This window comes from Penaeus chinensis, chromosome 34 (assembly GCF_019202785.1).
Source record: "Penaeus chinensis breed Huanghai No. 1 chromosome 34, ASM1920278v2, whole genome shotgun sequence".
NCBI classification, from domain to species: Eukaryota; Metazoa; Arthropoda; class Malacostraca; order Decapoda; family Penaeidae; genus Penaeus; species Penaeus chinensis.
In genome coordinates, this window is record NC_061852.1 from 20,474,151 (window position 1) to 20,496,824 (window position 22,674).

Here is a 22,674-nt window from a genome sequence, read left to right on the forward strand (position 1 = left end):
AGGAGGAGGAGGAGGAAGGGAGGGGAGGAGGAGGAGGAGGAGGAATGGAGGGGAGGAGGAGGAGGTGGAAGGGAGGGGAGGGGGAGGAGGAGGAAGGGAGGGGAGGAGGAGGAGGTGGAAGGGAGGGGAGGAGGAGGAGGAGGAAGGGAGGGGAGGAGGAGGAGGAGGAAGGGAGGGGAGGAGGATGGAGGAGGAAGGGAGGGAAGGAGGATGGAGGAGGAAGGGAGGGAAGGAGAATGGAGGAGGAAGGGAGGGAAGGAGAATGGAGGAGGAAGGGAGGGAAGGAGGAGGAGGAAGGGAGGGGAGGAGGAGGAGGAAGGGAGGGGAGGAGGAGGAGGAGGAGGAGGAGGACAGGAGGAGGGGGAGAAGTAGGAGGAGGAGGAGGAGGAGGAGGAGGAGGAGGAGGAGGAGGAGGAGGAAGAGGAGGAGGAGGAGGAGGAGGAGGAGGAGGAGGGGGAGGAGGAGGAGGAGGAGAGGGAGGAGGAGGAAGAGGAGGAGGAGAAGGAAAGGAGGAGGAAGAGGAGGAAGAGGAGGAAGAGGAGGAGTAGTAGGAGGGGGAAGAGGAGGAGGAGGTGGAGGAGGAGAACAGGAGGAGGAGAAGGAGGAGGGGGGGAAGAGGAGGAGGAGGAGGAGGAGGAGGAGGAGGAGGAGGAGGAAGGGGAAGAGGATGAGGAGGACAGGAGGAGAGGGAGGAGGAGGAAGAGGAGGAGGAGAAGGAAAGGAGGAGGAGGAGGAAGAGGAGGAAGAGGAGGAGGAAGAGGAGGAGGAAGAGGAGGAGGAGGAGGAGGAGGAGGATGGGGAGAAGGAGAAGGAGGATGCGGAGGTCAAGGAGAAGGAAGAGTTTAAGACAATAATTAAGGTAATGGTCATAAACACGGTTGAATTAAAAAAATCAAAAAAAATCTGCACTATTCATAAGGGCCAACGACACGACACAAACATGACCATTCATGCCATGACAGTCAAGCATCATGTTTCTCCGACGAAAGCAAACAAAGACATCTAACATTTACAGCATATTTAGCAAAACATGAGTTAACCATCGTTCCTTTCAATTCATCCCCAAATAACGAACCGCTATAACCCGTTCCTTATCGCATACACAGAGAAGACTCCTATTGGCCTTTGCCCTTGAGAGGCGCGGAGGCCCTGTCATCGCTTCACCCACTTTGAACAACTGCAAAGGAGACTGTGTCAGCCTGGATGTGTCCCTTCTCATATTCGGCCAAAAAAATATTTAATAAAGCCGTAAATTTGTTGATTTAGGGTCCCAAAATACTGGATAACGATTGTACTTACCTGTTGCTAAATGCCGTAGAGTGACTGACATTGGTACCACTTCCTTTAATAACTTGAAGATCTGTTCTGTTCGTTGATTTTTTTTTTTTTTTTTTTTTTTTTTACACCCAGTCCGCCTTCGATTCCAATTTTCGACTAAAATAACCAGTACAAAAGTCATGTAAAAATGTAATATATTTTCCTGCTTATATCTTTATCAGAATCATTATATATCTCTGTTCCTCCTACTTTGTACTTTTTTTTCCCCCCATGTATTTTTTTCTCCATTTTTTCGTTCTCATCCCAAGAAAAAAAAAGAACATCAACAAAGAACATAAACAAATAATCATTCGGCAAAACACTACTAAAAGACCCCTTCAACATTAAGACTCGAATAAATAAATAAACAACCTCTAGAAATAACAAGAAAAATACCTCTCCTCAATTAATAATAATGACCCGACGAAACAACAAGAACAAAAATAAAAAAACCCAACTATTTGTAGAACCTGCTCCCATTCCCAAAAGCGCTTTCATACGAACGAACGAAAAACGGCAAAACCACTTCATAATATCGACCAACGGCGATTTAGGAGCGTGACCGGTAAACACAGCGACGCCACGACACGTAAATAGAAAACGGAAGTACTCTTAATCAAAGTGCGGGTACTGACAACGCGAATTCTGGACTGCGTGCGTGTCTGCGGAAAGGAGGGAAGGAGGAAGGGTGGGAGGGAAGGAAGGAAGGAAGGAGGGAGGGTGGGAGGAAGGAAGGAGGATGGGAGGGTGGGAGGAAGGAAGGAGGGTGGGAGGGAGGGAGGAAGGAGAAAGGGAGGGAGGGACGGAGGGACGGAGGGAGGGAGGGAGGGACGGAAAGTGGGAAAGAAGAAAGAAAGGGAGGGTGGGAGGGAGGGAGAGAAAGAGAAGGGATGGATGGATGAAGGAGGAGGGAAGGAAGGATGGAGGGAGAGGGGAATAGGGAGGAAGGAGGGAGGGAGAGGGGAATGGGGAGGAAGGAGGGAGGGAGAAAGGAAGAGAACGGGATGGAAAGAGGAAAAGTGTGAGGGAGTGGAGATGGGAGGGACGAAGAGAAAGGGGAGAAGGGAGGAAGAGAGGGGTGCGTGCCTGCGTGCGTGTGTGTTTGTATGAAGCAGGAAAAGATGGAGGGGGTGCGTGGGTGGGTGGCGGAAAACACGCACGCGGGGTCAGGTGCTTGGGGGAAGGGGGGGAGGGGAAAGGAGGGGGTGTATATTGTATGTCCGAGGGGAGGGGGAGAGGTGAATGCCTTTAAAACATAGGAAACATGCGTGCTAATTTTGTCACTAAATTGTACGTGTATATGTATATACGTGTGTGTGTGTGTGTGTGTGTGTGTGTGTGTGTGCGTGTGTGTGTGTGTGTGCGTGCGCGCGCGCGCACGTGTGTGCGTGTATGTATATATCTGTTTTTGTCAGTATATGCGTGCACGCACATGAAGCACGTCCACCCCGTACAATTACGTGTACGTACATTCCCACCTGCGCATCCAGCATGTGCGTGTGTTCGTGAGTACATTCGTGCGAAGGAGATAATTCGTTCGTGCTTCGCCTACCTAAGAAAACACCATAAATCTGGCCTGCGCAGGAAACCCTCCCGCATGAGACCGCAGCGAGGCAGAGACGCGGCTTCGGCGCGGCGCTCTCAGGCGGCGCAGCCAACGGCACGCTCCGCCTTCCCTTGTGCTCTCACTTTTGCATTTCTGGCCGTGCTTCTTCTTCTTTTCCTTTTTTTAGTTGTTATTTTTTCTTCTTTTTTCTTTTTATCTTTTTCCTTTTTTTCCTTTTTCTTTTTTCCTCTTTTTTCCCTTTTTTCTTTTTCTTCTATTTTTTGTATTCATATGATGATACTAATATATTTAATCATAACAATAATAATGATGACGATGATGATAATGATAATGATAATAAGTAATAAAACAGCAACCATAACAACAACAATAAGGATAATAAACATAATAATAACAACAAAAACGATAAGCTCAACAATGACATTAATAATGTAAATAATAACATCAACAATAATAATGAAAATGACAAAGAATAAAACACAAAACGAACACCAGGAAGAACAAGAGAAACAAAAATAAACGAAACGATACGATAGCGAAAAGAAAAAAGAAGATTAAAAGGAAAATAGAAGAAGATTAAGAAGAAAACAAGAAGATTAAGAAGAAAACAGAAGAAGATTAAGAAGAAAATAGAAGAAAATTAAGAGGGAAACAGAAGATTAAGAAGAAAACAAGAAGATTAAGAAGAAAACAGAAGAAGATTAAGAAGAAAACAGAAGAAGATTAAGAAGAAAACAAGAAGAAGATTAAGAAGAAAACAAGAAGAAGATTAAGAAGAAAACAAGAAGAGAATAAGAAGAAAAAAGAAGAAAGAATAAGAAAGAGAAAAAGAAGAAAGAAGAAAAAAGGAGATAGAGGAAGAAGAAGAAAAGAAAGAAAAAGAAGAAGAAAAAAGAGAAGAAAGAAAGAAAGAAGAAGATAAGAAGAAGAAAGAAGAAAGAAGAAAAGAAATAAGAAGAAGAGAAGAAACAAAGAAAGAAAAGATAAGAGAAAAAGAAGAAGAAAAAGAAGATAAAGAAGAAAAGGAAGAAAAGAAGAAAAAAATAGAATAAGAAAGAAAAAGAAGAGAAAAAAGAAGAATAAGAAGAAAAGAATAGATAGAAGAAAGAAAAGAAAATAAAGAAGAAAAAGAGAAGAAAGAAGAAGAAAAGAAGAAAGAAAAAAAACAAGAGATAAGAAAGAAAAAAGAAGAAAGAAAAGAAGAAAGAGAAGAAAAAAAGAAAAAGAAAGAAAGAAAAAAGAAAGAATAGAAGAAGAAGAGAAAAGAAAGAAGAAAAGAAAGAAAAGAAAGAAGAAAAAGAAGAAGAATAAAAAAGAAAGAAAAAGAAAGAAGAAAAAAGAAAGAAGAAGAAAAGAAAAAAAGAAGAAAATAGAAAGAAAAGGAAGAAAGAGAAAAGAAGAAGAATAAAAAAGAAGAAAGAAGAAAGAAGAAGAAGAAGAAGAAGAAAGAGAAAAAAGAAGAAAAGAAAGAAGAGAAGAAGAAGAAAGAAAGAAGAAAGAGAAGAAAAAAGAGAGAAAAAAGAAGAAAAGAAAGAAGAAGAAGATAGAAGAAGAGAGAAGGAAGATAAAAAAAAATAGAAAAGAGAAGAAAGAAGAAAGAAAGAAAAAAAGAGAAAAAGAAAAGAAAAGAAAAGAAGAGAAAAGAAAGAAGAGAAAGAAGAAAAAAAAAAAGAAGAGATAAGAAAAGAAAGAAAAGGAAGAAAGAAAAGAGAAAAAAGAGAAAAAGAAGAAAGAAAAGAAGAGAAGAAAAAAGAAAAGAAGAAAAAAAAAGAAAGAAAGAAAGAAAGAAAAAAAGAAAAGAAAAGAAGAAAGAAAAGACAAAAAGAAAGAAAAAAGAAAAAAAGAGAAGAATAAGAGAAAAGAAGAAGAGAAAGAAAAGAAGAAGAGAAGAAAAAAAAAGAAAGAAGAAAAAGAAAAAGAAGAGAAGAAAAAGAAAAAGAGAAAAGAAAAAAGAGAAGAAAAGAAAAAGAAGAAGAAAGAAGAAGAAAAGAAGAAAGAAGAAAGAGAGAAAAAAAAAAAAGAAAGAGAGAAAAAGAAAGAAGAAAGAAGAAAGAAAAGAGAAGAAGAGAAAAAAGAAAAGAAAGAGAAGAAAGAAGAAAAAGAAGAAAATAAAAAAAGAAAGAGAAAGAAAGAGAAAGAAGAAGAAAAGAAAGAGAAGAAAAAAAAAGAAGAAAGAGAAAAGAAGAAAAGAAAAAGAAAAGGAAAAAGAAAAAAAGAAGAAAAAAGAAAAAAAAAAAAATAGAAGAAAAAAAGAAAGAATAAAAAGAAAAAAAGAAAAGAAAAAAGAAAAAAAGAAAAAAAAAAGAAAAGAAAGAAAAAAAGAAAAGAAAAGAAAGAAAAAGAAAAGAAGAAAGAAAAAGGAAGAAAAAAGAAGAAAGAAAAAGAAGAAGAAAAGAAAGAAAAAGAAAGAAAGAGAAAAAAGGAAAAAAAGAAGAAGAAAAGAAAGAAAAAAGAAAATAGAATAGAGAAAAAAAAAGAAGAGAAAAAAAAAAGAAAGAAGAAAGAAAAAAGAAAAAGAAGAAAAAGAAAAAAGAAGAAAGAGAAAAAAGAAAAAAAGAAAAGAAAAAGAGAGAAAGAGAAAGAAGAAAAAGAAGAAAGAAAGAAAGAAAGAAGAAGAAAGAAAGAAAGAAGTAAAGAAAGAAAAGAAAGAAAAGAAAAGAAGAGAAGAAAAGAAAAAGAAAGAAAAAAGAAAAAGAAAAGAAAAGAAAGAGAAAGAAAAAAAAAGAAGAAAAAAAGAAGAAGAAGAAAGAAAGAAAGAAGAAAAAGAGTAAGAAAAAAGAAAGAAAGAAGAAAAGAAAGAAAAGAAGAAGAAAAAAGAAGAAAAAAGAAGAAAAAAAGAAAAGAAGGAAAAGAAGAAAAGAAAAAAAGGAGAAAGAAAGAAGAAGAAAAAAAGAAAAAAAAAAGAAGAAAAAAGAAAAGAGAAGAAAGAAAAGAAAAAGAAAGAAAGAAGAAGAAAGAAGAAAGAAAAAAAAGAGAAAGAAAAAAGAAAAGAAAAGAAAAAGAGAAAGAAGAAAAGAAGAAGAAAGAAAAAGGAGAAAAGAAAGAAGAGAAGAAGAAAAGAAAGAAAGGAAGAAAAGAGAAGAAGAAAAAAGAAGAAAAAAGAAAAAAAAAAGAATAAAAAAAGAAGAAAGAAAAGAAAAGAAAGAAAAGAAAAAAGAAAGAAGAAGAAAAGAAAGAAAGAAAAAAAAAAAAAGAAGAAAGAAAAGAAAGAAAAGAAAAGAGAGAAAAGAAGAAAGAAAAAGAAAAAAAAAAAAAAAAGAAAAAAAAAAAAAAGAAAAAAAAAAGAAAAAAAAAAAAAGAGAAAGAAAAGAGAAAAGAAGAAGAGAAAAGAAAAGAAGAAAAAAAGAAGAAAAAGAAAAAAAAAAGAAAGAAAAAAAAAAAAAGAAAGAAAGAAAAAAGAAAAAAGAAAAAAAGAGAAAAAAAGAGAAAAGAAAAGAAGAAGAAAAGAAAGAAAAGGAAGAAAAAAAAGAAAAAAAAAGAAGAAAAAAAGAAAAGAAGAGAAGAAAGAAAAGAAAAAAGAAGAAGAAAGAAAAGAAGAAGAAAGAAGAAAAAAAAGAAGAAAGAAAGAAGAAAAGAAGAAAGAGAAGAAAAAAGAAAAGAAGAAAAAGAAAGAAAAAAAGAAAGAAGAAGTAAAAAAGAAAAAAGAAAGAAAGAATAAGAAAGAAGAAGAAAGAAGAAAAAAAGAAAGGAAAGAGAAAAAAGAAAAGAAAGAAAAAGAAGAAAATAAGAAAAGAATAAGAAGAAAAAGAAGAAAAAGAAAGAAGAAGAAAAGAAAAAAAAAAGAAGAAGAAGAAGAATGAATAAAGAAGAGAAAAGAAAGAAAGAGAAGAGAAAAGAAAAAGAAAAGAAAAGAAAAGAAAGAAGAGAAAGAAGAAAAAGAAAAGAAAAAGAGAGAAGAAAAAAGAGAAGAAAAGAAGAAAAGAAAGAAAGAAAAGAAAGAAAGAAAAAGAAAGAAAGAAAAGAAAAGAGAAGAAAGAAAGAAAAAGAAGAAAAGAGAAATTGAAAGAAGAAAGAAAAGAAGAAAGAAGAAAAAAAGAAGAAAGAAGGAAAGAAAGAAAAGATAAAGAGAAAAGAGAAAGAAGAAAAGAAAGAAGAAGAAAAGAAGAAAAAATAAGAAAGAGAAAAAAGAAGAAAGAAGAAAAGAAAGAAAAAAGAAAGAAAAAGAAAAAAAAGAAAAAAAAGAAAAAAGAAAGAAAAGAAAAAAGAAAGAAAAAAAAAAGAAAAGAAAAGAAAAGAAAGAAATAAAAAAAAAAAAGAAAAAAAAAAGAAAAGAAAAGAAGAAAAAAAGAAAAAATAAGAGAAAAGAAGAAAGAAAAAAAGAAAGGAAAAAAAAAGAAAAGAAAAGAAGAAGAAGAAAGAGAAAAAAAAGAAAAAAAAGAAAAAAAGAAAGAAAAAGAAGAAAAAGAAAAAAAAGAAAAAGAGAAAAAAAAAGAAGAAAAAAGAAGAAAAAAAGAAGAATAAGAAGAAAGAAGAAAAAAGAGAAGAAGAAATAAGAAAGAAAGAAAAGAAAAAAGAAAAGAAAAAAAAAAGAAAAGAAAGATAAAGAAAAAGAAAAAAAGAAAAAGAAAAAAATGGAAATAAAAAAGAAAAAGAAAAGAATAAAAAAAGAAGAAAAAGAAAAGAAGAAAGAAAAAAGGAAAAAAAAGAAAAAGAAAAAAAAAAAAAACAAAAAAAAGAAAAGATAAAAGAAAAAGAAAAGAAAAAAAAGAAAAAGGACTAAAGAAAAGAGAAAAAAGAAAAAAAAAGAAAAAAGAAAAAAAAAGATATTCATGGAAAGAATAGTAGTGATGAACGACATAGATAAATGAGTGAATGCCTAAACAGATGAAAAATATATATATATATATAAAAATATAAAAAAATTAAGCAGGTGTGCGTGAGTGTATGCGTGCGTGCGTGCATGTGAGCGGAAGGAGGAGGTGACTGGAAATGGGGAAGGGGCGGAAGGGAGGGGAGGAAAGGATGAAGGGGATGAGAGGGAGAGAGGAGGGAGGGGGAAAGGGGAAATGACAATTGGGAAGAAGAAGGAGAAGAAAGGAGGAGGAATAGGAGAACGACGAGGAGCAAGGTAAGGAGGAGAGGAGAAGAGACAAGAAACAGAAGAATACGAAGAAGAGAGGGGAGAAAGAACAAGAGAACAAGAAAGGGGAAAAGAGGGGAAATATGTACACCCCCCGATCCCCAGTGGAGGAAGAGAGGGGAAAGGAAAGAGGAAAATAAAGAGGAAGAAGGAAGGAATGCAGGAACAAGAAACGCGGATGACGAGAGGAGGTTCCGAACAGGGGAGAAGGGGGGGGGGTGAGGGTGAGAGGGGGGGGAAGTTCACTCTTACGTGTCGTTTTCTCACTTAGCTTTTCACACTTCACACTCTGAGAAGCAGCGAGTGACACCTGAGACGATAAGGTTAATGACACTATTAGTCTTAATAATTAAAAGATTTAAAAAATAATAAAAATAAAAGGCTGATTTTTAAGGCTGATTACTAATTTGAATTTTATGATCTATTCCTATTCACTGTCTGTCTGTCTAGCTATATATCCGTTTATTTTCATATCTATTTACCTATCTATTTACGTATATATGTATTATATCGTTCTTTTTTTTACATCTTTATTTACTCTCTGTGTCTATTCAGTTGTATTTATGTTAATTATAATTCACCAAAACCTTAAATGCCCAAAAATGTCATAGAAAAAACAAAAAAGAAATCAGATAATGAAACAAATTTAAGAAAAAAAAGTAAAGAAAGGAGGAAGGAGGAAGAAGGGGTAGGGGGGTGGGAGGAGGAGGGGTCGAGAGAATAAATGACCGGTAACTGAAAAAAAAAAAACAATAATATTCATCTATCAATCTATTCATCCATCAATCTATCCATCTATCCACCTATTCATCTATCAATCTATTCATCCATCAATCTATCCACCTATTCATCTATCAATCTATTCATCCATCAATCTATCCATCTATCCACCTATTCATCTATCAATCTATTCATCCATCAATCTATCCACCTATTCATCTATCAATCTATTCATCCATCAATCTATCCATCTATCCACCTATTCATCTATCAATCTATTCATCCATCAATCTATCCACCTATTCATCTATCAATCTATTCATCCATCAATCTATCCACCTATTCATCTATCAATCTATTCATCCATCAATCTATCCACCTATTCATCTATCAATCTATTCATCCATCAATCTATCCATCTATCCACCTATTCATCTATCAATCTATTCATCCATCAATCTATCCATCTATCCACCTATTCATCTATCAATCTATTCATCCATCAATCTATCCACCTATTCATCTATCAATCTATTCATCCATCAATCTATCCATCTATCCACCTATTCATCTATCAATCTATTCATCCATCAATCTATCCATCTATCCACCTATTCATCTATCAATCTATTCATCCATCAATCTATCCACCTATTCATCTATCAATCTATTCATCCATCAATCTATCCATCTATCACCTATTCATCTATCAATCTATTCATCCATCAATCTATCCATCTATCCACCTATTCATCTATCAATCTATTCATCCATCAATCTATCCATCTATCCACCTATTCATCTATCAATCTATTCATCCATCAATCTATCCATCTATCCACCTATTCATCTATCAATCTATTCATCCATCAATCTATCCACCTATTCATCTATCAATCTATTCATCCATCAATCTATCCATCTATCCACCTATTCATCTATCAATCTATTCATCCATCAATCTATCCACCTATTCATCTATCAATCTATTCATCCATCAATCTATCCACCTATTCATCTATCAATCTATTCATCCATCAATCTATCCATCTATCCACCTATTCATCTATCAATCTATTCATCCATCAATCTATCCATCTATCACCTATTCATCTATCAATCTATTCATCCATCAATCTATCCACCTATTCATCTATCAATCTATTCATCCATCAATCTATCCACCTATTCATCTATCAATCTATTCATCCATCAATCTATCCATCTATCCACCTATTCATCTATCAATCTATTCATCCATCAATCTATCCATCTATCCACCTATTCATCTATCAATCTATTCATCCATCAATCTATCCATCTATCCACCTATTCATCTATCAATCTATTCATCCATCAATCTATCCATCTATCCACCTATTCATCTATCAATCTATTCATCCATCAATCTATCCATCTATCCACCTATTCATCTATCAATCTATTCATCCATCAATCTATCCATCTATCCACCTATTCATCTATCAATCTATTCATCCATCAATCTATCCATCTATCCACCTATTCATCTATCAATCTATTCATCCATCAATCTATCCACCTATTCATCTATCAATCTATTCATCCATCAATCTATCCACCTATTCATCTATCAATCTATTCATCCATCAATCTATCCACCTATTCATCTATCAATCTATTCATCCATCAATCTATCCATCTATCACCTATTCATCTATCAATCTATTCATCCATCAATCTATCCATCTATCCACCTATTCATCTATCAATCTATTCATCCATCAATCTATCCACCTATTCATCTATCAATCTATTCATCCATCAATCTATCCACCTATTCATCTATCAATCTATTCATCCATCAATCTATCCATCTATCCACCTATTCATCTATCAATCTATTCATCCATCAATCTATCCATCTATCCACCTATTCATCTATCAATCTATCCACCTATTCATCTATCAATCTATTCATCCATCAATCTATCCATCTATCCACCTATTCATCCATCAATCTATCCATCTATCCACCTATTCATCCATCAATCTATCCATCTATCCACCTATTCATCTATCAATCTATTCATCCATCAATCTATCCACCTATTCATCCATCAATCTATCCATCTATCCACCTATTCATCTATCAATATATCCATCTATCCACCTATTCATCCATCAATCTATCCATCTATCCACCTATTCATCTATCAATCTATCCACCTATTCATCCATCAATCTATCCACCTACCCATCCATCAATCTATCCGTTTATCCACCTATTTATCTATCAATCTATCCATCTATCCACCTATTCATCCATCAATCTATCCATCTATCCACCTACTCATCCATCAATCTATCCGTCTCGCCTATCGATTGAAATCCCTTGCAACCCGTCGCCCGCCCCTCCTTCCGGCCTCCGAGGTTTTGCAACCTTCGCCTGGAATAACTGTTGCACTGTTGCGGTGAGCCTTTGCAATATAACGAAGAGCCTGCGTGATCGTGGCGCTGAGGCGGGCACGTGACCACAGCGGAAGGGGGCGGACTCGATCAGCTGACTCGATCAGCTGACTCGCTGACTCATACCGTGTGTTGGTCTTGTACCGGTTGTGATTTTTTTTCTTTTTCTTTTTAGTCTGTATTTCTGTTTGTTTCAATATTTAGATATGGACAGATAAAGGCAGATAGAGAGAGAGAGAGAGAGAGATAGAAAGATAGATAGATAGATAAGAAGTTAGGTAGCTAAACATGTAGATAGACTGATTGGTTGATAATAAAATAGATACATAAAAAATGTAATGTGTGTGTGTGTGTGTGTGTGTGTGTGTGTGTGTGTGTGTGTGTGTGTGTGTGTGTGTGTGTGTGTGTGTGTGTGTGTGTGTGTGTGTGTTGGAATCCAATGGTTATCAGTGGGTTGGAGCCCATCCACCCATTCGTTTTGGTTAAACTACGAAAAAACCTACGAAAAGATAATATAGATGCTTTATATTCCAAAGGACATCTTCTTGACTCACTTTCTCTAGAAGAGAGGTAATTGCCTCCGAATTCCACATTCTTATGACGAGAAGACGTTCTTCCTCTTCGAAAAAGGTGCGCGGTTGTTTATGTTCGTCGGTCAAATGAGGATACAAGATATATTGCATTGTTTTTGTTTGATTGTTTAAAATAATAATTCATATAAGTATATCTATGATAATTTACAATTATGATTATTAATTATAGATTACTTATATATATAATAATAATACTGCATAAAATATATAATTAGACTAATACCAGGTATACTATAGACTCTCAACGAATATGATTTTTCCACTGGTCCATCGACAGACGATGGGGTGACCATCGCTTCGGACGAGTGGACAAAAAAACAGTGGAATAAACCCATCGATGGGCAAATCCCACTCAAAATGATTGGATTTGATGAATCGATGGGCAGTGTAACCACGCCTTAAGTGTGAATGTGTGTGTGAGTGTCAGTGTCAATGTGAGTGCGAATGTGAGTGTGCGTGTGCGTGTGCGTGTGCATACGTATACCTGCGTGCGTGCGTCCTTGAGTGCATGCGTGTGTTTGAATGACTATACTTATCTATCAAAAGCCATCTGATCACCAATAAATGAAACTAAATTCCGTATAATCGCAGGTGGGGACGGGAGAGCAGGGTTTGGGGTCGAGCGGCGGCAGGTGCGAGGCGTTAGCTCAAGATCTTAAGTGCTGAAGGAAGCAAAAATTCCTGAAACTTTACCCTGAGATTGATTTCATTCATAGACTGATAATTCCTATCGTTATGGGATCATCGTGTATGAGTTCATAATAAGAATATTATCGAATGAAAAATTATTAATAGGGAAAATAAGTGAATAAATTAATAATAGAGGAAAACCTTATGAAAAAAAAAACAAAAAAAAAGTCAAGAATTTGAAAAGAAACACTGGGTGTTTGGCGTCCACTCGAACCCCATTTAGACGAAGCTATATTTCAGAATCCGTTGAATCTGTTTTTTAAACGGTTCTCAAACGTGTTACAGCAACCCCTCCCCCCGCCCCCCCTCCCTCCAATCCCCCTCCTCCTCCTCCTCACCCCCCTTCTCCTTACCCCATCCCCCCGCCCCCCCTCCTTCCAAAACCCCCTCTTCCTCCTCCTCACCCCCCCTCTCCTTACCCCCACCCCCCTACCCCTTTTTTCTTCAGAGATTTCAGAAGGGGATGATGATAAGCTTGAGCTCATTTCACTCTCCGCTCCCTGACGTTAACTCATTATAGCGTGGCTTCTTAACCGTTCTAAAAAGCAAACGGATAACTATTACATTAAGCAGAAATTACAGAGGGTTCATTACCTGATCTCGTGTTCTGTGGGATGGCATTTTTCTCTCGCCGTCCCTTCGCTCAATTAAAGGCGAGTAGCCATAATAAAATCTTTAGTATCTTGCTGTGTGTGTGTGTGTGTGTGTGTGTACATGTGTGCGTGTGCGTGTGTGTGTGTCTTGTATATATATGTGTATATATATATATATATATATATTGTAAACGTTATATATATAACATTTACAAGTCCGTGAAATATGTTTATATATATATATACATATATATATATGTGTGTGTGTGTGTGTGTGTGTGTGTGTGTGTGTGTGTGTGTGTGTGTGTGTGTGTGTGTGTGTGTGTGTGTGTAGGTGTGTTTTGTATGTACAGTATGTATGTTGTATGTATGTATATAATCATTCAGATAAAATGAGAGATAGTGATAAGAGATATAAGAATGAAAACAATTAATAACAGCAAAAAAAAAAAAAAAAAAAAATGTACAAACATATTATAATACAGACATACGGATAGAAATTCGAACGTACCTATTTACAACACAGTGTACTTTCTAATATCTACATTGTATAAACAAGGGACGAGCGAGCGTGCGCAGTAGCCATTCTAATGCAGACCTATAATCTCTCGGTTAATTTCCACCAGTGTATAATTTCCAATTCGAAAAGTAAACTCATTACGTTTCTTGGAATCGTCGCTCTAAGTATAGTTATTACGACAGATATTAGCCAACGGAGTGACCAGGATGCAACAGCTTAAGAGAAACATTATGAGGGAGGGGCTTCTAGCTGTCACCCCTACCCCCCCTCCTCCCTCCTCCCCATCCTCTATTCTCTATCTCCTCTGCCCCTCCATCCTCTATCCTCTGCCCCCCCCCCCTTCATCCCCTCTCCACGCCCCCCCCCCCCCTCGTTCTCCCTTTCCCCTAGCGGCCTACTCCTTCTTCTCGAGGTCATGTGCCCTTCAAACGATAGTAATGGTGGGGGTGGTGGTGGTGATGGAGGTGGAGGTGGAGGTGGAGGTGGAGGTGGAGGTGGAGGTGGAGGTGGAGGTGGAGGTGGAGGTGGAGGTGGAGGTGGAGGTGGTGGTGGTGGTGGTGGTGGTGGCGGCGGCGGCTTTGGCGGCGGCGGTGCTGCTGCTGCTGTGGAAGTGGTGATGGTGATAGTAGTGATAATAATAACGATAATGATAATGACAGTTATAATCATAGCGATAATAACGACAGCAATTATAATCATAAAAGACGAAATTTATCAACGATAATGAACATTAGCAACAACACTAATCATAATTATCTCCGCCAGCATCGTATAAGAAGTATCGATAACCGACCTCGGTACAAAGTCCCCTCTCTCTCCTCCTTGCTCTTACGGGGTTTAAAGCGAATCGTCTCGAGAGTTAAAGTGAAAATCTGTACGATCGAAAAGCCGAGGATTACCCTTTTGCGAACGTCTGAGAAGGAGAGAGAAGGATAATTTCCCTTTAAAAGGAATAGGAGAAAATGGATAAAGACTATAGATTGCACGAAGAAAAATAAAAAGGGAAAAGGGATTATGAAAATATAGAACTGGAAGCAGAAGAATGAAAAAAAAGGAGGAAATATATAAAATATACATCGCGGAAAAAAAAGAACAGAAACGAAAACCAAACCTAAACGAAAAAAGAAGACAAAAAAAAAAAAAAACGAAAAAAAGGGGAAAAAAAAAAAACAATACGAAAACGAAGATTCCTAATTACACGATTCCCGCCTTGGGCTCCGGACCACGGTTATAATCAGCCACGCCGGGATTGGACATTAGGCCCGTAAGTTGATACCAATACCTGTATCAACCTGTATCGCAAATGCAGCGCCTCCAGACCGCCCACACCTTAATAACAGGTCCTTCGCTATAGAGATTACGGTCCTCCTCCCCTACAACCCGTGATCAAGACGTATCAGCCGTCTATAACGTAGTATGGGAACTCTTTTAACGGGCAGTTGCGTTGTGAAAGAGAGAGGGATCGGTGTGGATGCTGCGCTGGCGGCGGGGCGAGCGGCATCATCTCGCGGGGGGTGGGGGGGGAAAGAGCTATGGGGAGTATTTTTTTCTGTTGACTATTACCTGTTATCATTGTCATCATTACCATACACTTTCCTTTTACGAGACAGAGAGAGAGAGAGAGAGAGAGAGGGAGAGAGGGAGAGAGAGAGAGAGAGAGAACGAGAGAGCGAGAGAGCGAGAGAGCGAGAGAGAGAGAGAGAGAGAGAGAGAGAGGGAGAGAGAGAGAGAGAGAGAGAAAGAGAGAAAGAGAGAGAGAGAGAGAGAGAGAGAGAGAGAGAGAGAGAGAGAGAGAGAGAGAGAGAGAGAGAGAGAGAGAGAGGTGATTTGATATGGTTATTACATTTCCTCTTTGTAGGCTGTTTCTCTGTTTCGAATACAATGTTTATCATTATATATTTGTTTTGAATTAATGGATTTCAATACTTCTGCGTAAGCCGTTTTCTTCTTAAAATCATGTCGATGCTTCCCCTTTAAGAACAAGTAATATCTATTCATAATGCATATTTTGCAGAATAAAGAAAATGTTTATGCAACATTCACTTAACATTGTTAGCTTTGCATTACCTAAGTTCAAACTCCTTTTGCACAGGCAACATCGCCCATCTTAAAATAGGATTTCAACATTAGTAGAATATATATATATATATATATATATATATATATAATATTCCGGCATATTTCTCTCTCTCTCTCTCTCTCTCTCTCTCTCTCTCTCTCTCTCTCTCTCTCTCTCTCTCTCTCTCTCTCTCTCTCTATCTATCTATCTATCTATCTCTCTATCTCTCTCTCTCTCTCTCTCTCTCTCTCTCTCTCTCTATCTCTCTCTCTCACACACACACCCTCCCTCCCTCTCTCTCTCTTCCTCCCTCTCTCTCTCTTCCTCCCTCCCTCCATTCGTCAATATACTGGAATTTCCAAATACACATAATTCGCTCATTAAGATGCCTGTAACACCCCCGTCTCTGCGTATATCAAAGTATTAGTACGAATACATTAAAGCATCTGTAAATAAACGACCCTAAAAATAAGGAAAAAAACCATCTTTCCTGATAAACGGCGACAAATAGAAGAAATAAATCGCGAATGATTATTTATCGCAAACTCTGACTGTGAATGTAAAATCGGCGACGTCTCACTCTTGTCATCGGAGCGAAACCCAATCGTTGACCCCGGCGCTCTCCCTCTCTCCCTTCCTCCCTCCCTCCCTTCCTCCCTCACTCTGTTGCTCCTCCCTTCTCTCTCCCTCTTCTGTTTCTCCTTTCTCCCTTCCTCCCTCCCTCCCTTCCTCCCTCACTCTGTTGCTCCTCCCTTCTCTCTCCCTCTTCTGTTTCTCCTTTCTCCCTTCCTCCCTCCCTCCCTTCCTCCCTCACTCTGTTGCTCCTCCCTTCTCTCTCCCTCTTCTGTTTCTCCTTTCTCCCTTCCTCCCTCCCTCCCTTCCTCCCTCACTCTGTTGCTCCTCCCTTCTCTCTCCCTCTTCTGTTTCTCCTTTCTCCCTTCCTCCCTCTGGTGCTCTTCCCTTTTCTTTCCTGTTCTCTCCCGTTCCTGTCATTTATTCCTCTCTCTCTCTCTCTCTCTCTCTCTCTCTCTCTCTCTCTCTCTCTCTCTCTCTCTCTCTCTCTCTCTCTCTCTTTCTCTCTCTCTCTCTCTCTCTCTCTCTCTCTCTCTCTCTCTCTCTCTCTCTCTCTCTCCATTATCCCCTTTTCCTTCATTCCACCCTCTTTATGCCTCACTTAGTTCTACCTCCTTCCTTCATTCCTCCCCCCTCCCTCCTCATCTTATCCCTCTCCATCCCTTCTCCCTTCTGCCTCATCTCCTTCCTTCATTCGTTCCTCTTTCTGCCTCACCTCTCTCTCCCTTCATTCCTCCCTCATTCCTCCTCCTCCCCCTCTCTCCCTCACTCCCCGTCATCTGCCTCCCATCCTTGCGTGCATGAGAATATGCTTATTTTGTGCTTGTCGTTTTATGTCTTTTGTCTTCTGTTCGTTTTGGATTTTTGCCTTCTCTTGCCTTCGCTTTTATGCTCATTAATCATCTTATTACCTTGTTACCTGTCTGTCTTTATATCTTCTCATTAAACTTACTAACTTCATTGGTATATCATGCCAGTTGTTAGAGCAATATATATTTTTCCTTTCTGTAATTCATTACCAAATGTCCTCCGTTTCGTCAGCTAATTAACTAATGAACTAAGATATCAACTACCTGTCATGCTGCAAACAAACTAACACTTTGGTAAGTAGAATATTCAAGTAACCATCGCTTGCACAACAACCGTTTCACCAATGAACAACTACTGCATATCAACTAACTGCCCCGTCGCCACTTGCCAATCATGTCACCAACTGCCGTTATACCCATTCATAACCATGTCGATTAAAGAGCCATATTATCAACTGCAATTTCTCCAATTACCTACCGTTACGCCAGCTAACAATCGGTTTTCAACTAACCACCGTTTCGCTAACTAACGACCATATCATCAGTTAACCACCGCTTCGCCGACTAACAATCGTTTCACCACTTAACAACCACATTAACTAACAACTATATCAAGTATCAAGCCGTTTCGCCGCATAACAATTGTTTCAACTAACCACCGTTTCGCTACCTAACGACCATATCATTAACTACCACCGTTTCGCCACCTAACAATCGTTTCATCAACTTATCGTTGTTTCGCCACTTAACGACCGTATCAACTAACCACCGCTTCGCCATCAACAACCGCATATCATCAACTAATCACCTTTTTACCAAATGACAACGTTGCAACGACCATCAGCGTTATCAACCAAACGCGAAACCGTCACTTAACAACTTTATTATCAACCACTTTCCAACTTAACAACCAAAGGCATCACAGAACAAGACGACGATGCTCCCGCCACAGTCCCGACCGGTTTGGTAAGAATGCGCGAGACCCGACCCAGTGAATATTCCTATATATGGATTGGTTCATATACACAAAAAATAAACGCATATCTGTCTGATACATATGCTTTTATCTATTTACCTAACTGATGGATATACATATACTTTTGTATGTGCGTAGATGCATGTCCAACTATGAGAATATTCATTAGGTCAGGTCTCTCGCAATTTAAACAAACTAGCCCGTAACGACGATCGGGAAACGTACGGATTTAAGAGGTAGAGATGCCTCAATTCATGGACTGGTCGAGGCAATGATAGATTGGCTTGACTCTTTATTGTTAAATGAGTGCAACACAAATAAATTAAACACACAATACGAGAGACAGTGCGGTGACGAGACTCGTCCTAAAGGTCAGTCCCGGTCAACTATAATTGGCATCTTGGTTTCCCTTCGAGGCGTAGGTTTTGGAAGCCACGTGGAGCCAGACTTGGCCTCGGGTGGGATGGCTGACATTTTATGCTTATCTGCTAATTCTCCCGCCGTAACAGGGGTGACGCAAGACGAAGCAGCCCGTCTGACGTTACCTCAGATCCGTCTTCGTTGATTAAGCCCCGCGCGAACCACCGCCACGGCATCGCTCCCCCGGCCTCCCGCGATGTGCCTGCGACGTCATTGCGGGCGGACGAAGAGCTCTCATGTCTTCTCCCGCGGTTTTGCCCGCTGGTCCCCATTTTTCAGCCGCTCGCGTGGGATTGCTTCGGCGCCACAGAGGCAGGGATTTTGTCTTTATTAGTATTCTTGATATGGGGATAATGTTGTTTTTGTTACTGCTATTGATGGAGTCATTATCAGCATTGTTGTTGTTAGATTATATATTCTTTTTTTTTGTCATTATTAACATTATCATTATGATTATGGCCATACTCATGATAGTCAAGATCATAATCATGGTCTTCATCATTATCGTCATTACCATTACTATCATTACATAATGATCAAGAACAAATATTAAATGTGTACCTTATTTGATTATCATTTTGAATGATTACTCACACGCACACGCAAACTCACACACATTTCTCATTCGGCAAGAATCCCAATCTGCCGAGACTACAAAAGGACCTTTATGCCACAACGCAGGACGGGCGAGTGTCGCATGCTGGTCTTTCCAGGGCACGTGACCGTATCTGGTGAGCACGCGCCGAGGTGGCGTACCAGAGGCATATATACTCTTTTTCTTCTCCCTATTCCCCTTTCTCTCCCATCTCTCTCCCCTTTCGTTATCTTCCTCTCCCTCTCTCTCTCTCTCTCTCCCCTTCCTCCCTTCCTGAAGCATCTATCTTCTCATTTCACCTCCTTATTATTTTTTCTCCTCCCCTTTATCTTTCTCCTCCTCTTCCTTCTCCACCTCCTATCTCCATCTCCCATTTTCCCTTTCTCCCTTACCGCCCTCCCTCCTCCCTTCTCTATTTCCCCCCTCTTACCCCCCACCACCCTCCACCCCCTTTGCCCCTCCCCCCCTTTCCACCACCATCCATGTGGAACATCCGCCTAAACCACTTTATCACACTGGCCTCCACCCCGGAACTTGAAACTTAAGGAGTAACTAAGGATATGTTACTGTCGAACTTAGCGACACGAGGAACGTAAGTGGAAAATAAGATCCTGTATCTCTTTTTTATTTATTTATCGAAGTCTTTTTACTTTTTTGTTGTTGTTTTAAAGTATCTATTTCTTCGAGTATTTAGTATTTGTAAGGGGCTATTTATGTTTATATTTAGATAATTTAAAAAATAGTATCTAATAGTTTATATATTACTCAAATCATTTTTATCTTAATCTTAATCATACACTAGTTCAGATTTGACTAGTTCAGTTTGTTTCGTTTCCTCTACGAATGAAATCATTAAGCATTCATTATATCATTCTTGCGTTACATAAGGGTTTACTGTTAAGGAATTACAGCGAAATTTGAAGCAAAAGTAATAAAGACAGAGATACAAATTCTTATTTCCAATATATATATATATATATGTGTGTGTGTGTGTGTGTGTGTGTGTGTGTGTGTGTGTGTGTGTGTGTGTGTGTGTGTGTGTATATGATATATATATATATATATATATATATATATATATATATATATAACGGGCACATTTCTGTCGATAAATTAATATGTCATTCACAGAAAAGAATGACTATTCATAGAACAGTATTTCTACGACTAAAATGATATGACACGCAGGTAACTGCATAAACCAAAGCAACAACAAAGGAGTTGTTACCCCCCCCACCCCACCCCCAAGTTAAAACTGGGTAAACACTTCCCCGAATATTCCTCTCCTGCGTGGAAACCGGGGCACTTCTTCCCGCCAACGAAAAATGCCCCGACCGCCAGCACAAAGCAGGCATCTTCCCCGATCTCTTCCCGGTAATGATGCAATTCCCTCCCGGTACTGCTCCTCCTGCTCAAGCTCGACTCCTAAAGCACAGTGACATGCATGCAATTGCATACCTCGAACGCACAAACCGACAAAGGCCAACTGAAGCCTGGTCATCTCAACATGGCCTCGCATGCACATGACAATGACATCATGCAAGACAAAGGGTTGTCTTCCGATGCGTTGACGAATTTGCGGAGGGAGGGAGAGAGGGAGAGAGGGAGAGAGGGAGAGAAGGGGGAGGGAGGGAGAGAGGGAGAGAAGGAGTGAGGGAGGGAGGTAAGGAGGGTTAGGGAGGGAGGGAGGGAGGGTTGGAGGAAAGGAGGGAAGGAGGGAGAAAGAGGAGAGAGGAGAGACAGGAGAGAGAGAGAGAGATGGGAGGGAGAGAGAGAGAGGGGGGAGAGAGAGAGAGAGAGAGAGAGAGAGGATGAGAGAGAGAGAGAGAGAGAGAGAGAGAGAGAGAGAGAAAGGAGAGAGAGAGAGAGGAAGAGGGAGAGAAGAGTGAGAGGGGAGGAGAGAGGAGAGAGGGAGAGGAGAGAGGAGGATAAAAGGAAGAGAAGGGAGGAGGAGAGAGAGAGAGATGGAGGGAGAGAGGAGGGGAGGAGGGAGAAGAGAGGAGAGGGAAGGAGGGAGGGAGGAGGGAGGGTGGAGGAGGGAGAGGAGGGAGGGGGGGGAAGAGGAAGGAGAGAGGTAGAGAGGAGAGATAATGAGAAGAGAGAGATATATATAGAGAGGAGAGGGAGGGGGAGAGAGAGAGAGAAGGGAGAGAGAGAGGGAGAGAGAGAGGGAAGGAGAGAGAGAGAGAGAGAGAGGAGTGGAGAGAGAGAGATGAGAGAGAGAGAGAGAGAGAGAAAGAAAGAAAGAAAGAAAGAAAGAAAGAAAGAAAGAGAGAGAGAGAAAGAGAGAAAGAGAGGGGGGGAGAGAGAGGAGGGAGAGGGGGGGGGAGGAAGGAGAGAGGGAGGGAGGGAGGGAGGGTAGGAGGGAAGGAGGGAAGGAGGAAGGGAGGGAGAGAGGGAGGGAGAGGGGTGGGATGAACGGCCTAGAATGGGGATAGAGAGGGAGAGGGAGGGACAGGTAAGGAAACAAAAACAACGAACGAACGAGAGAGAGAGAGAGGGCAAACGGATACCGGCGGATGTTTCTTATTTAATTATCAATTACTTTCGGCCAGATTTCTGGTCTTGCAGCTTAGTCACTTTGCACACACCACTAGACGCTCATCCGTGCATTCAGAACTTGCAATGCATGGCAAATTTTTGGAAAAACATTCCCACATATCAACAACCTTTGAGGAAAATGAAGGGAAGAAGGTAGGATGAGAGAGGAGAGAGGAGAGAGAAGAGAAGAGAGAGGAGAGAGAGGAGAGAGAAGAGAGGAGAGAGGAGAGCGAAGAGAGAAGAGAGGAGAGAGGAGAGAGGAGAGAGGAGAGAGAAGAGAGAAGAGAAAAGAGAGAAGAGAGAGAGAGAGAGAGAGAGAGAGAGAGAGAGAGAGAGAGGGAAGGAGGGAGGGAGAGAGAGAGAGAGAGAGAGAGAGAGAGAGAGAGAGAGAGAGAGAGAGAGAGAGAGAGAGAGAGAGAGAGAGAGAGAGAGAGAGAGTGAGAGAGAGAGGGGGTGGGGGTGGAGGTAGTGATAAGTATTACAGAAAGAGAGGGAGAGAGGGAAAGGGTGGGCTAGAGAGGGAAGCAGAGAAGGAGGGAAGGAGGGAGGGAGGGAGAGAAATATTATCTTCAGGATTAGAAATAATGAAGAATTTCTTTAAATTGTGTGTATGTGTGTGTGTGTGTGTGTATGTGTGTGTGTGTGTATGTGTATGTGTGTGTGTGTGTGTGTGTGTGTGTGTGTGTGTGTGTGTGTGTGTGTGTGTGTGTGTGTGTGTATGTGCGTGTGTGTGTGTATGTTCGTGTGTCCGTCCGTCCGTCCGTCCGTACGCGTTCGTTCCGCCGTGTGTTTCCGGGCGTCCGTGTGTGTGTGTATGTTCGTGTGTCCGTCCGTCCGTCCGTCCGTACGCGTTCGTTCCGCCGTGTGTTTCCGGGCGTCCGTGTGTGTGTGTATGTGAGCGCACCGACAATCAAATCCATTCACCCTAGAACCCACAACAAAAGCCCGGCGCCGAGTCGTGAACCCCGGCGAGCGGCCCCGTTGGCTGCCGAGAACCGAGGAACAGCAGCAGTAGCAGTAGTAGTTAATCATGGCTTGTATGGTCGGCTGACTTGTCTCCCCGCGTCACTGTGCTAATAGCTATTTTACGTGCCACACACACAAACACGCCCCCACCCATCCCCCCGCTCGCTCCCCTGGCGGTTCGCGAGTGTGGGAACTTTCGCAGATCCG